General features: G+C 36.8%; 1 protein-coding gene across 1 annotated transcript in view; it reads right to left on the bottom strand.

Moving 5' to 3' along the window:
• xpr1a (xenotropic and polytropic retrovirus receptor 1a) overlaps positions 1-12,409 on the bottom strand; it is a 67,546-nt gene that overhangs the window by 25,531 nt on the left and 29,606 nt on the right. The window lies entirely within an intron of this gene.

Below are 12,409 nucleotides of genomic sequence, written 5' to 3'. Positions count from 1 at the left end.
AATCAAACTATATGGGCCATAAAAGCCTAATGTATCAAATATTATACTCTATGATAATATAATATAATATAATATAATATAATATAATATAATATAATATAATATAATATAATATAATATAATATAATATAATATAATATACGTAAACTTGTTTTTTAGATTTTGTCTTATGGTTCAATAAATGTTCAATTTCAATATTTTTTTTCAAACTATTATTTCATGTCAGGCTTGGGTTAAATTTTAAACTGATATCTAGAAAAATACTAGGCTGTATCATATTTGTACATTTTAAATATGGTTTTCTTTTCAACCTGTTTGGTTTCATCCATAAAACACATTAACTGTCAGTGCTTTAATTTAAAGAGTGAAGTACAGAACCCTGACTTCAGCACACTTTTCCTGACTAAGGAACTTCCTGTGTCTTAAATCCTACACATAAATCCTGCACGCCAATCCTATAAAGCTGCAACTAACACTTTTTTTTAACTGGGGTTATCTCGCTCTCCCTCGCTCTCTCTCTCTGTCTCTATCATACCTCCCTTGACAGGCTCACATGAATATAACATTTTCCCTGTGGGTGCCTAGATTTACTAGAACTGACTGTACTCAAGGATCAAGGGATCAGACAGTGTATTGTTTTACCCAAAAAGCCCTGCAGGAAGAGGATTCATCTGCCTTGCCTTTCGGAACAAAGAAAGCAAATGTTTCTTTTTTCCCCAATTCTTTTCCATTAGGATTACATTGCAAGACTGGCAAGTTCAATTAAGCAAGTACACGATTTTACGTCGCAGAGAACGAGAGAGCAATGCATGTATTGTCCAGGGTGAGCGATATCATCTCTCATTAGAGGGCTACTGGTGGTGAGTGTGTGAACACAGCGATTCCTCGACGACAGCTGAATGACCTATCCTCATTTTACAATCCATTTAACCGCCTCAATGCTGTTTATCGCCCTCGTCTCGCTGTTTGCATTGTCGCAGCGCTGCTAAACATGGGTGTGAGTCCCTTATCTCCCCTCTACATGGTGATCTCAATCATCGCAGTTGAATTAAACAGTGCGCCTGGCGGCAATAAAAAGACACAGGAAACGCTCTGTTGTTGGAGGCTTTTACGAGGGCCCATGATCCAGAGTAAATTAGAGGGGGTGATTATTCGCTCTCGCTGGCATGCTCTATTAAAAGGCTGAAGTGTGTGGGTGGGATTGCAGCAGGACAGCCGTGCGGTGGAACCCGTTAAGCAGGAATGATGCATGCTGGGAAAGAGACACAAAGTGAAAACATGAAACGTAGCACATAAAAGCCTCGTACAGCCATCCGTTTGCCCCCCCTGCCCCCTTGCTAAGTTCAACCAGACCCTCAGAGATGAAGGAGAAACCTTGTAGCAGCCCCAGTCTCAGTCTCCACCAGCTCTCTCATCCCTCAAGCCACAATTAGCCCAGCCAATCAGAAAGCTTCTAGGGTTGGGAGATGATTAGCAATGCACATTATTGAGTCTGATACACCCAGAGCAGCCTCCATGTAAATAACATGTATAAAAGCAAAGTAAGCACGAGGGAGAAGTTCTTTCGAGGTCTCAGTCTAGACTTATTCATCAGAGAGCAGCTCAGCACATTGAGAGTGTAAATCTTGGTTTCCGTAGGGTTGGGGGCGGGGGTTGCGGGATTCCCGGCAGCATCCAGACTGGGCGAATGCATTAGGAAGTGGGGTGGATGACACAGATGGGATGTGAAATGGATGGTGGGATATGAAATCTGAGCTGGTCAGAGACATGATGCTGCCAAGGATTTGGTTCACAAAAATGACACAATGAAATATTCAGCTGTACATGTCATCCTGACAAGACACTTTTAGAAGGTGTCTGCTAGTTCCTGTTCACTTCTAGATTTAGGGTGCGTCTAAATCAGCTCCCTATAGCTTCTGAGCTAGTGAATCAGTATATCATGTTCACAAATTCGGGAACTGGTAAGGACAGTAAAGGACGCTGGCTCACTACACATTTGGACACTGACTGACACTCTATTTCTGGCAACGTGACAACGTCGTCCTTGTACATCATCACTACTGGTATTTATGAACATCTGAATCTTTCTGACATTACTTGTAATGTTATTAACTTTGCTTGTTAGATATACGTGCAACATTTCAGCTGTGAATAAATTAGCTAGATTATGTTCATTACCTGTCTAGTGATGTATGTTTATGCTGAAATATAATAAAATAATGGTTTGCCAGTCAATATAGAATTTTTTTAAAAATATATTAAAAGAATATTACAACATTTATATGTTTCACACATTACACAGCAACCTTATAAATAAATAAATAAAGACTGGATTAATACATATATTAGAACAGGAAATCTTTTACCTGGGACACCTTCAATTATACAGTTTAGTTGTCATTATATTTATGTGTTAGTATGTAAAACTATTGTGCTTTTATAATAGTGAATATTTTCATACAGTCTCTAAAATTCAAATGAAAGAAATAAGAAAGAAAAACAACAATAGACAAAAGATACCTTAAAAAAAGTCTAAATTGAAAAATAGGCACAGAACATGACTAAAAAAGTGGGTTCCACTTGATAAATCCATGGTCCAAAATGAACATTTTAACATTTCAAAAGCGGGATAATTCAGAATTCAAAAGACAAAAATGGGAGCCAAATTTGACACTGCTCTTGGCAAGTGTTTATACCTTGGATAAATCAATGTATTCATTCTAAATTTCAGAGTTTGGGAATATCTAATAATCATATTTACCATGGCCTCATTTGAAAGCAGCTCCACTCAAGTAAGTGAGCTGTCCGTGGTTCTGAAATTGTGTTCCAATTCCAGAACGCTCTCAAAAACTCTGGTCTAAACTCTTTATTTAGAACAATACACTTTTGTGCAACTATAATGAGACATTCCATTTCATTCTCGAAGAGAAAAGTTACATTTATGAAGGTATTCATGATTACACAGTTTGACCTAAATCTTTCAAACTGCATCACAGGAACCCTTAAAATAATAAGCCTCAAAGTGCACAACTACTTCAGTCTAAACTTTGTTCTCATCCTTCCAACCATTATTCTCAAGATATCAGATGGGAAGATCTGGTCCATGTCATCAAACCGACAGATCAACACAGATTCATTCCATTCACCAAGAATGTGACTTGACAGTAAACGCCTGTAAATAAGCAAACATAATTTGCGTGATTTACCCAACTCTAACATCTGCAGTCTGTTAGAGAGCAGTACAGACAGGATATTCCCCTGTAATTGTGTTAGGGGTTCCTGGGCTGGAAACATTGCATTAGAATTAATCGGGGAAGGCTTTGTGACTAAGTGGCCAGTCCTAATCTACTTGTTTTTTAGAAATACATAACATCTTTAGAAACATTAAAGACTGGAGAGCTTATTCTTATTGACTGAACAGATTTAAGGACACATTAACATAGAATCTCAGTGGAAATAGCAGAAGTTAAAAGTTTAAGATGAGAACAGCAAACGCATCTCTAAAAAAGGATTGTCTGCTTATCTCCACATAATCCCTTAAAACACACAAAAAATTATTCAGAGATTGCAGCCAGAGGTCTGTTTAATTCTGAGTCTTAAAATTTCTCTCTCTTTAGCTGATGCGTGAATGAAAAGCTGCCGCTGAGATTGGCTGTGTGCCGAAACCCGCTGAGCATCTTAGCTGTGAAGTTTTATCAGTCCAGCTCACAGTCAGACACAGGCCAGACGTCTGCATACTCTGCCTTAAAAACAGCTTCATCACGGCCCTGTGAAGATTTCTCTCTCTCTCTCTGACTCACAGGAAGCTAGAAAGGTCACTGATAAAACCACCACTGAAGATCTGTGTCCTCTGTTCAGCTCAGATGCTTATTTTAAATGTCATAAGTGTAGGTTTACAGCAAATTTCTGACAGTTATACAGGTAGACTAATAATGTATGAACAGCATTTGAACTGTTTTATATGGAAGCTTGTTTCCGCCACAAATTGAAACATTTTAAAAGATATTTGCGACTTTTTATCTCACAATTGCGAGTTTACATCTCGCAATTCTGACTTTATTCTGACAGAATTGCGAGATATAAAGTCAGAAATGCGTGAAATAAAGTCGCAATTGCGTGTTATAAAGTCAGAATTGCGAGATATAAAGTAAGAATTGCGTGAAATAAAGTCGCAATTCTGACTTTATAACACATAATTGCGAGTTTATATCTCGCAATTCTGACATCTTTTCTCCAATTTCTTTTCTCCAAGTCCAATTCTAAGGGAAAAAAAGACAAGACTTTTTTTTTTTTTTTTACCTCAGAATAGTTTATATCTCACAATTCTGACTTTATAACACGGAATTGCGACTTTATATCATGCAATACTGACTTTATATCTCCCAATTGCGACTTTATTTCTCAGAATTGCGACTTTATATCTCGCAATTGCGACTTTATTCAGAATTGTGACTTTTTTTCTCAGAATTGCGAGAAAAAAAGTCACAATTCTGACTTGATATAATGCAATTGTGAGAAAAAAAGTCAGAATTGTGAGATAAAAAGTCGCAATTATTATTATTTATTTATTATTCAGTGGCGGAAACAAGCTTCTATAGTTTTAGCTATGCTCAATGAATAAAATCATCGTCAACCTGCCAGGAAACACTCACATATTTAATAAAATAGGATAAAATAAAATAAATAGATTAGAATATAACAGAATACAATTATTTAGTTCTCTTAGTTATAGGCTTCTTGAATTAATCATGACAAGAAGACATCGTCTACCTCAGCATGCATTCACAGCAAAGACATTTCACCACACTTTCTGGACCAAAATGTAGTGAGGAAGATACTTTTAGCCTTGTTTCACTTAGTTTTCTTCAAATGCAAAGTTTGGAACTGTTAGTACAAAGGCAGGGTTCCTCTGTGACGCCACAGAGGAAATGTCACCTTTGAAAACAGCAGAATGGAGCTTTCAATTATCTTCAGGCAGCATATCTACAGGCCAAGAGGCTTATGAAACAAAAGACTTATTAATCCAGTCCCCAGCGGTGAGCTCTGTCCTTGGAATTAGCAGGGGTGCGTATTTCAACACCTCTGTATGCAAGTGCTGTCTCTCATCTCCGGTAAATGTCAGAGAATAGAGCAAGTTTACAGACATTATAGAAATTTTTATGCTGATCTTCAAAAATACGAGTATATAAGACTCTTCACCGTAGTATTATAGCCAATTCTAATGACACTCTAAGATTTAATGTTTAACACCCATATGTAAGGTATTAACATATGATCTTCATCTTAATTTTACAGCCAATTAAGGCATAGCTATTAGCTTAATAAGATTGCTAATTCAGAGATTACTTTAAAGAATAATGAGCTGATTTAAATGCATTAGGCAGAAAGAGCATGAGTGGGTGGCTTAAATCATGTGACGCATTGCATAGAAATCTCCATTAAAACACTCTCTGTTCTCTCTCTCCTCCTCAAACCCAAATAATAAGGTTCATTATCACATCCTCCCTTAAGTATCTTTGCAAAGACTGTAACCTGTTTATGGATACATTCCACTGCTCTGTCAGGCCCATTACACACACACACAGGTGCCTATACATCTCTATTACAGGCGCGGAGGAAGAACAAGAGCTGGGTGGAAGCATTTTGACAGGATCTCAAAATATGGAGGACTACGATAATGCTTCAAGCCGGATACAGCGCCTCCAAAATTGGATCCAGATTTTTAGCAGATTTCCTACCTTGTATCCATCTAAAAGAAATTTAATCAATATTTTTAGCCCATTTTCTGGGAATAGAATATTCTACATTTATTTAGATGGATACTGGAATAAACACTCTCAGAGCTAACAGATATGGACTAAAGCTACAAATCGCTAATTATGATTCGTTTAAGAGTCCATGTTTAAGCAAATTATTAGCGCGCATTACCAGTGAGCATCTTTATATGACAAAATTACACCACACCACCATAATCAACAAAGCCTGATGCCATTTTATTTGCAGTCTAGACAGCTTCATTGATTTTAATGGGAGCACTGTTTTAGGGTATTACATGCACTTTTTATGATACAATAATATTTTATATTAGTCAGAATTTTTTCACAAACCATAAAACAAATTCAAACACTCAATCCTCACATTACACCTTACAGTCACATCTATCTATAAATTACAGAAACGTCTGTCTGTCTGTGTGTGTGTGTGTCTGTGTGTGTGACTGTGTGTCTGTCTGTGTGTGTGTGTGTCTGTTAACCACATATCTCTCGAACCGTTAGTCCGATGGATTTCAAACTTGACAGGTGTCTCGCTACGGTCACGAGTAAGTGCAGTGCCAAGTTTGACGTTGTTTGGATGAGAAATGCTAAAGATAACGTTAAATATATAATTTTTAAAAGGTTGTGGTTTAAAAATAAACATTCTGACATTAGAGGGTTGTATCGGTCAAAGAAGCCCCAAGAAGGTTGTGGTTTAAAAATAAACATTCTGACAAAAACACTCTGTCAGCTACACTGTTTACTTCTGAATATTATATTTTATTCACGGCCATCAATAGTAGTAACCTAGCCTGCTCCCTGAATTCAATGCGTTCACAGTCTCTTTCACGGGCACCAAACCAACAATTACTAAAAACACACACAAAAACTGATTTTGCACGGGCATTTTGCACTAGTAACACGAAATTCTACATTATATATTACATTCACAAAAAACACAATTATACATTACATTCCAATAATACCACGTTTTCAGTTAGTGTACTTTGATTATTGATAATGTTCATAATTCAATTCTAAAAATGTCACCACACTCTCACCTACCCAATCCATTAACATTATCTGCCTTGTTCCAGGACTTCATTTTATACACAAGATTAGCTTGAATAATGTTCATTTGTCTTTTATATTGAAGAAAAGACATATACAGGTAACCTCTGCGGTCATCCGTAAAACAGGAAAGCGTACCACTCTTTAGTCTTGTTACTGATGACAGTCTTAAGCTGTCTCACATCTATAGGGCAATTCAACGACACATTCAAACAGCGGTTAATGAGATGTCTCGCATTTCTGCCTCCTCAGGCCCTCTTGAGACCAAAACAAGACACACAGCAGCTGCTCCCTGTTTCCTGAAGATACTCCAAATGTGTGTGGGAGAGAGAGAGAGACAGAGAGAGAGACAGACAGAGAGAGAGAGTGAGAGACATGTGCTTGTGTGTTTTTTCAGTGTGTTGCATGCAATGTACAAATCTAATGTTGTGTTTACACTGCAAAGGTGGCAAAGGAGCTGCATTTAAAGTGGCATATAAACCCAAAAAAGTGCATTTACACAGGTACATTTACAAAGAAATTACAATGGTATAAACCGTTGTGAAATAAAAATTTACAACAACAGAAAAATGTTATATTAAAACACACACACACACACACACATATTATATATATATATATATATATATATATATATATATATATATATATATATATATATATATATATATATATGACAACTTTAGGGCTGCTCTAATACTGCATTTACACAGAAGCAAAGGACATCAGAACTGCCTTAAATATCCCCCCAAAAAATTGGAGAAAAAAGCATTAGCAAGCGTAAAGTTAGAAATACTCTTTCCACTGTTTTTCTGAGCTTTTTCAATTTCTCATCTTGTTTTGTCTGCAATAATGACATCCTACCAGAGAGCAATTTTATGTCATCTGTGTTTGTGAGACTGACATCGCTGTTATTGACCCGTCATAGGCTCCTGCCGTTACCTTGTAGCCATTAGCAACCGCCACGAGCAAAACGGCCTTTCAACCGCCCAGCCAATTGCCTTCACATGAGTGTGTGTGCATGAATGCGAATGAGCAGGTGTTTGCTGTGTGTGTACATGCATTCCAGCATGTGTGTGTGGGAGTTGGAGCCGCAGCATTGCGGCTGTGTGGCATTTGTATCTTTTGTGCGTGCAATGTTTCTTCATTTTTCAATTTTCCATAGGCGGCGAAGCATAACCAACATTTATCCGTATACACAGAAGGCATAAATTTCACATTTCTTTCAGACAGAGCTTGTTGCAAGCAATCAGCAGGAAAACTAATCAATGCAGCTTTGATTGAGAATGCCTCCTGCCTTTGTGCTGCCTGATATCCACTCGCCCATTGATTATGTATATCCCGTAATCAATAATACACACAACTATTACCATTCACAGCACCATTACACAGCAAAGCATAATGAGATCAGACAAAATCTCCATCACAATGTGTGAGATAATACCAGTGACTGGGAAACACATGATTTTATCGCCACAAATTACAAATAGAAACAAATAGTTGACATACTCTACCGATCAAAAGTTTGGGGTGTGTAAGATGTTTTAAATGATTTTTAAAGAAGTTTCATTTATTAGTAAAAACTGTAATACTGTGAAATATTACAATTTAAAATAACTATTTTCTATTTTATTACATGTTAAAATGTTATTCCTGTGATGGCAAAGTAGAATTTTCAGCATCATTACTCCAGTCTTCAGAAATCATTCTAATATGCTGATTTGGTGCTCAAGAAACATTTCTTATTATTATCATCAATGTTGTGCTGCTTAATATTTTTTGTACAAGTCTTTACTGTCACTTTTTAGCAATTGAATGTGTACTTGTAGAATAAAAGTATTAATTTCTCCAAGAAAAGAAAACGGAGGATCTCATTTTTTGTTTTACTTTCAACAGTTGTTGACAAAAGTCTCTGCTAAAGCTCCTGAAGCTCCTGAAGATGCTGGAACACAGAAAACCTTTTAGCAGTACTCGTCTGCAGCGATATATGTGTGTGACTCTCACTTACAGCAGGTCAGCTGTAAAACGAGAAGGATTGTGGGTAAAACCTGTTGTCTGTGTTTCTTTCAGTGTATTGGGCTCATCTGTAATTGCTCGTGTTTTTCACACTGGTAATTACCAGAAGGCCTTTGTCTACTGTTACCGTGGATACCAGGTCATGTGACTAGCTGGAAGGGTGTGAACTGCATATATGAGGACCTGTGGGATATATGTGTGCGTGGATCTGAATATTTATTCATCCCTGTAAAAGCTCTTAGTGTGATGATGGGCCACATAACCTCCAGAGATACACCTCGCCCCTGTCAGCCCCGCCCTCTCGTCTTGGCCCCGCCCCCACCTTACCCCACACTGACACTGCATGAATGAAACCACTGTTGATCACACATTCACCAGCACAATCTCCAAACATTTCTTGCTCATTAAAATCATCACCAACAATCCTGATTGGATCCTAAATGTCATTGTGTTGAAGGAAAAGGCATTAGCCATGATGCTAAAAATAATAAGCAGCAATTACTTTTTTAGAAGATCACTATGGTTTTTTCCACCAAAAGTTTGCCATGTTGGTAGCATCAAATCTTCTAAAGATATTCAGTTTCTTTTGAGGCACTTACATTTGGCATTTTATAATCAATCATTTTAATTGCTACAAATAAAATTAGGCATCACAACAACAGTATGAAAATGGAAATTCATTTTAGGGTTTGCGACGTAAAAATACAGAAAATTAGCATGCACAATTAAATATTCATTATATATTTCTGATATTCTGTATATGTGACCCTGGACCACAAAACCAGTCACATGGGTAAATTTTTTTGAAATTGAGATTTATACATCATATGAAAGCAGAATAAATAAGCTTCCCATTGATGTATGGTTTGTTAGGATAAGACAATAGTTGGCCGATATACAACTATTTGAAAATCTGGAATCTGAGGCTGCAAAAAAAAAAATCGAAACATTGAGAAAATCACCTTTAAAGTTGTCCATTTATGTTTGCGATTGTGCTGCATCACTCACAAAAATAAATGTTTTATATATTTACGTTAGGAAATTTACAAAATATCTTCATGGAACATGATCTTTACTTAATATCCTAATGATTTTTGGCATAAAAGAAAAATCGATCATTTTGACCCATACAATGTATTGTTGGTTATTGCCAATAATATACCCGTGCGACATGTGACTGGTTTTGTGATCCAAGGTCACATCTATCCAATATTGACATATGTGGATAAGTATAATTAATACAAAAATAAAATTAAAAACATCAGTTAACCACTGTCACTGATTGTGCATCCATGCCCCTAAAAAGTATGTAAAAAAACAAGCCGTGCTTGCTTACTTTACATAGTGATCAGTCAACCTTCTTCTGCAGAGGCCCGAATAAGCTGCAATGTGGATCAGACTTTATGCCGAGAGACAAAACACACAGAATCTGATGTGAGAGTAGATGAGGAAGACAGACCACATGAAACTCAGTCACCCTCATCCCCATCATCAGCTAAAAGGAACAGAAACACACTCAGTTCCCCTCAATTGCTCTTGCTATTAATGAATAACAGAGAGATGGAGGAAAACAGAGAGAGACCCTAATTTGCATCCGTAGCTTTGCATTTAATTGTGCAGTGAACGGTGAAAATCACAGCAGGCTGCTCATTTAACAGCTCCTACGCAAACAAGCTTCTACAAAGCTCTATTTTTAAATGCCATAACCTTAAACTGTCTGTATTACAGGTGCTCACATCCATCACCACGTATGAGTCAACCATTCAACCACCCAAACTAGCAGCTTTCAATCTTTCAGTAGTCAGGTCACTTTGCTGAGCATGAATGAAGAAGAAACATCAGATTATTCTGTTATAATCTACTCCCTTGCTAAAAAAATAAATCTGTTATAATCTGCTAAAAAATATTCTATTATAATCTATAACTAAACTAAACTAAAAAAAACAACAACTACATTTTACAAAATTAGTGGGCATCTAATCTTCTATTTTAAATCTATAAAAGGAGATTTCAATTATCTCTTTTGATCTGTTCCATCAGTATTATTAACAGTGATCAGCAGAGAAATGGTAATGAAAAACAAAATTATGACTGTTTATAATGCAAAATTATTTACTAAAAATATAGGTGGACTACAGGGGAAAAAAGTAAAACCCATAAAGTAAGGGTGCATTTACACAATAACAATGTAGTAAAAACAGAGGAAAAGTTTTTCGCATTTACAGGTCACCTGGTGTACGTGAAGTTGATCACTCTTTCAAGAAGACGCGGTATGCTTGGACAGAAGACGAGACAGAGTTCTTTATTAAACTCATAAAAAACACTGGATTCTAAGCAACAAAGAAATGGCACAATTTATCAAGACCTTGAAGCAGACAGGAGGGAGAAACACACAGAAACACCTCATACGTTCATAAGTATAAGGGGCTTTTCTTGCCATTAATGCTTGGATAACACGCCCACGTCTCCTTCGAATAAAAATAATGGCTTGTGTGGTGGCTGCATTGCTAGGATTTTTGGAGTGACTTATCATGAGAGGAAAAAATGACATTTTGGTCGCATAACATCGGTTAATGGAAACGCTGTAGTTTCGCAATAGTTTTTTATCGACATTTAGAAAATATTGCTAAAGTTTTGTGCAAATCTGTAATGGAAACCAGGCTAATGAAACTCCTTGTGATTTCAGTAATGTGTGATGTGGCCTTAGAGAATGAATGCAATGATTGGCTCTTGCCCCACAGCTACGGTATAATGCTAATGTCATGACCTTAGTTATCGATTGCTCTGCTTGTAATGCCGACAAACACACACACACACACACATTCTTGTTAAAGGCCTTACTCTCTGGAGTGATTTTAAATGACCAAAGACCGCAATCCCCCCACTCCGCCCCTTACTGGCAGGGCCCAAATGGAGATTGCCCGCTGTTAGGACAGGAATAAATCTGGCCCATAAATTGGTAGAATGGGGTGTAGTGAGTATGTATGGGCGTGTTTAGAATGGGGGCAGAGAGCCAGTAAAACCATTTGAGTATGTGTGTGTGCTTTAGCTTACCCGGTGAGCTGTCTATCACAGGGATTCAATTATTTTTGTTATGTCCCCACTGGACTGAGTGTAATCAGGAAGTCTTTGAGCCAATCGGACGTTTAATTAGATCAATGCGGAACTAAAGAGCAAGATAGTTAAATGTGGAAACAAGAGGGAGAGAAACTGAAGAAAGTCTATTTATAATCAAGAATAGAAGAATGAAAAATTGCTTCTTTCTCATACAAAAGTTTGATCACATCCATTATCGTTCAAAAGTTTGGGCTCAGATATTTAAAAGGTTTTTGAAAGAAGTCTCTTATGCTCACCAAGGCTGCATTTACAGTATTTGATCAAAAATACAATAACAGTAATATTGTGAAATATTGTTACAATTCAAAATAACTGTTTTCCATTTGATTATATTTTAAAATGTAATTTATTCCTGTGACGGCAAATCATTTTTAGCATCATTACTCTAGTCACTTGATCCTTCAGAAATCAGTCTAATATGCTGATTTACTGCTCAAGAAACATTTCATATT

This window comes from Abramis brama (assembly GCF_963993115.1).
Source record: "Abramis brama genome assembly, chromosome: 16".
Lineage (NCBI taxonomy): Eukaryota > Metazoa > Chordata > Actinopteri > Cypriniformes > Leuciscidae > Abramis > Abramis brama.
This window is presented reverse-complemented; position numbering and strand designations above follow the sequence as displayed.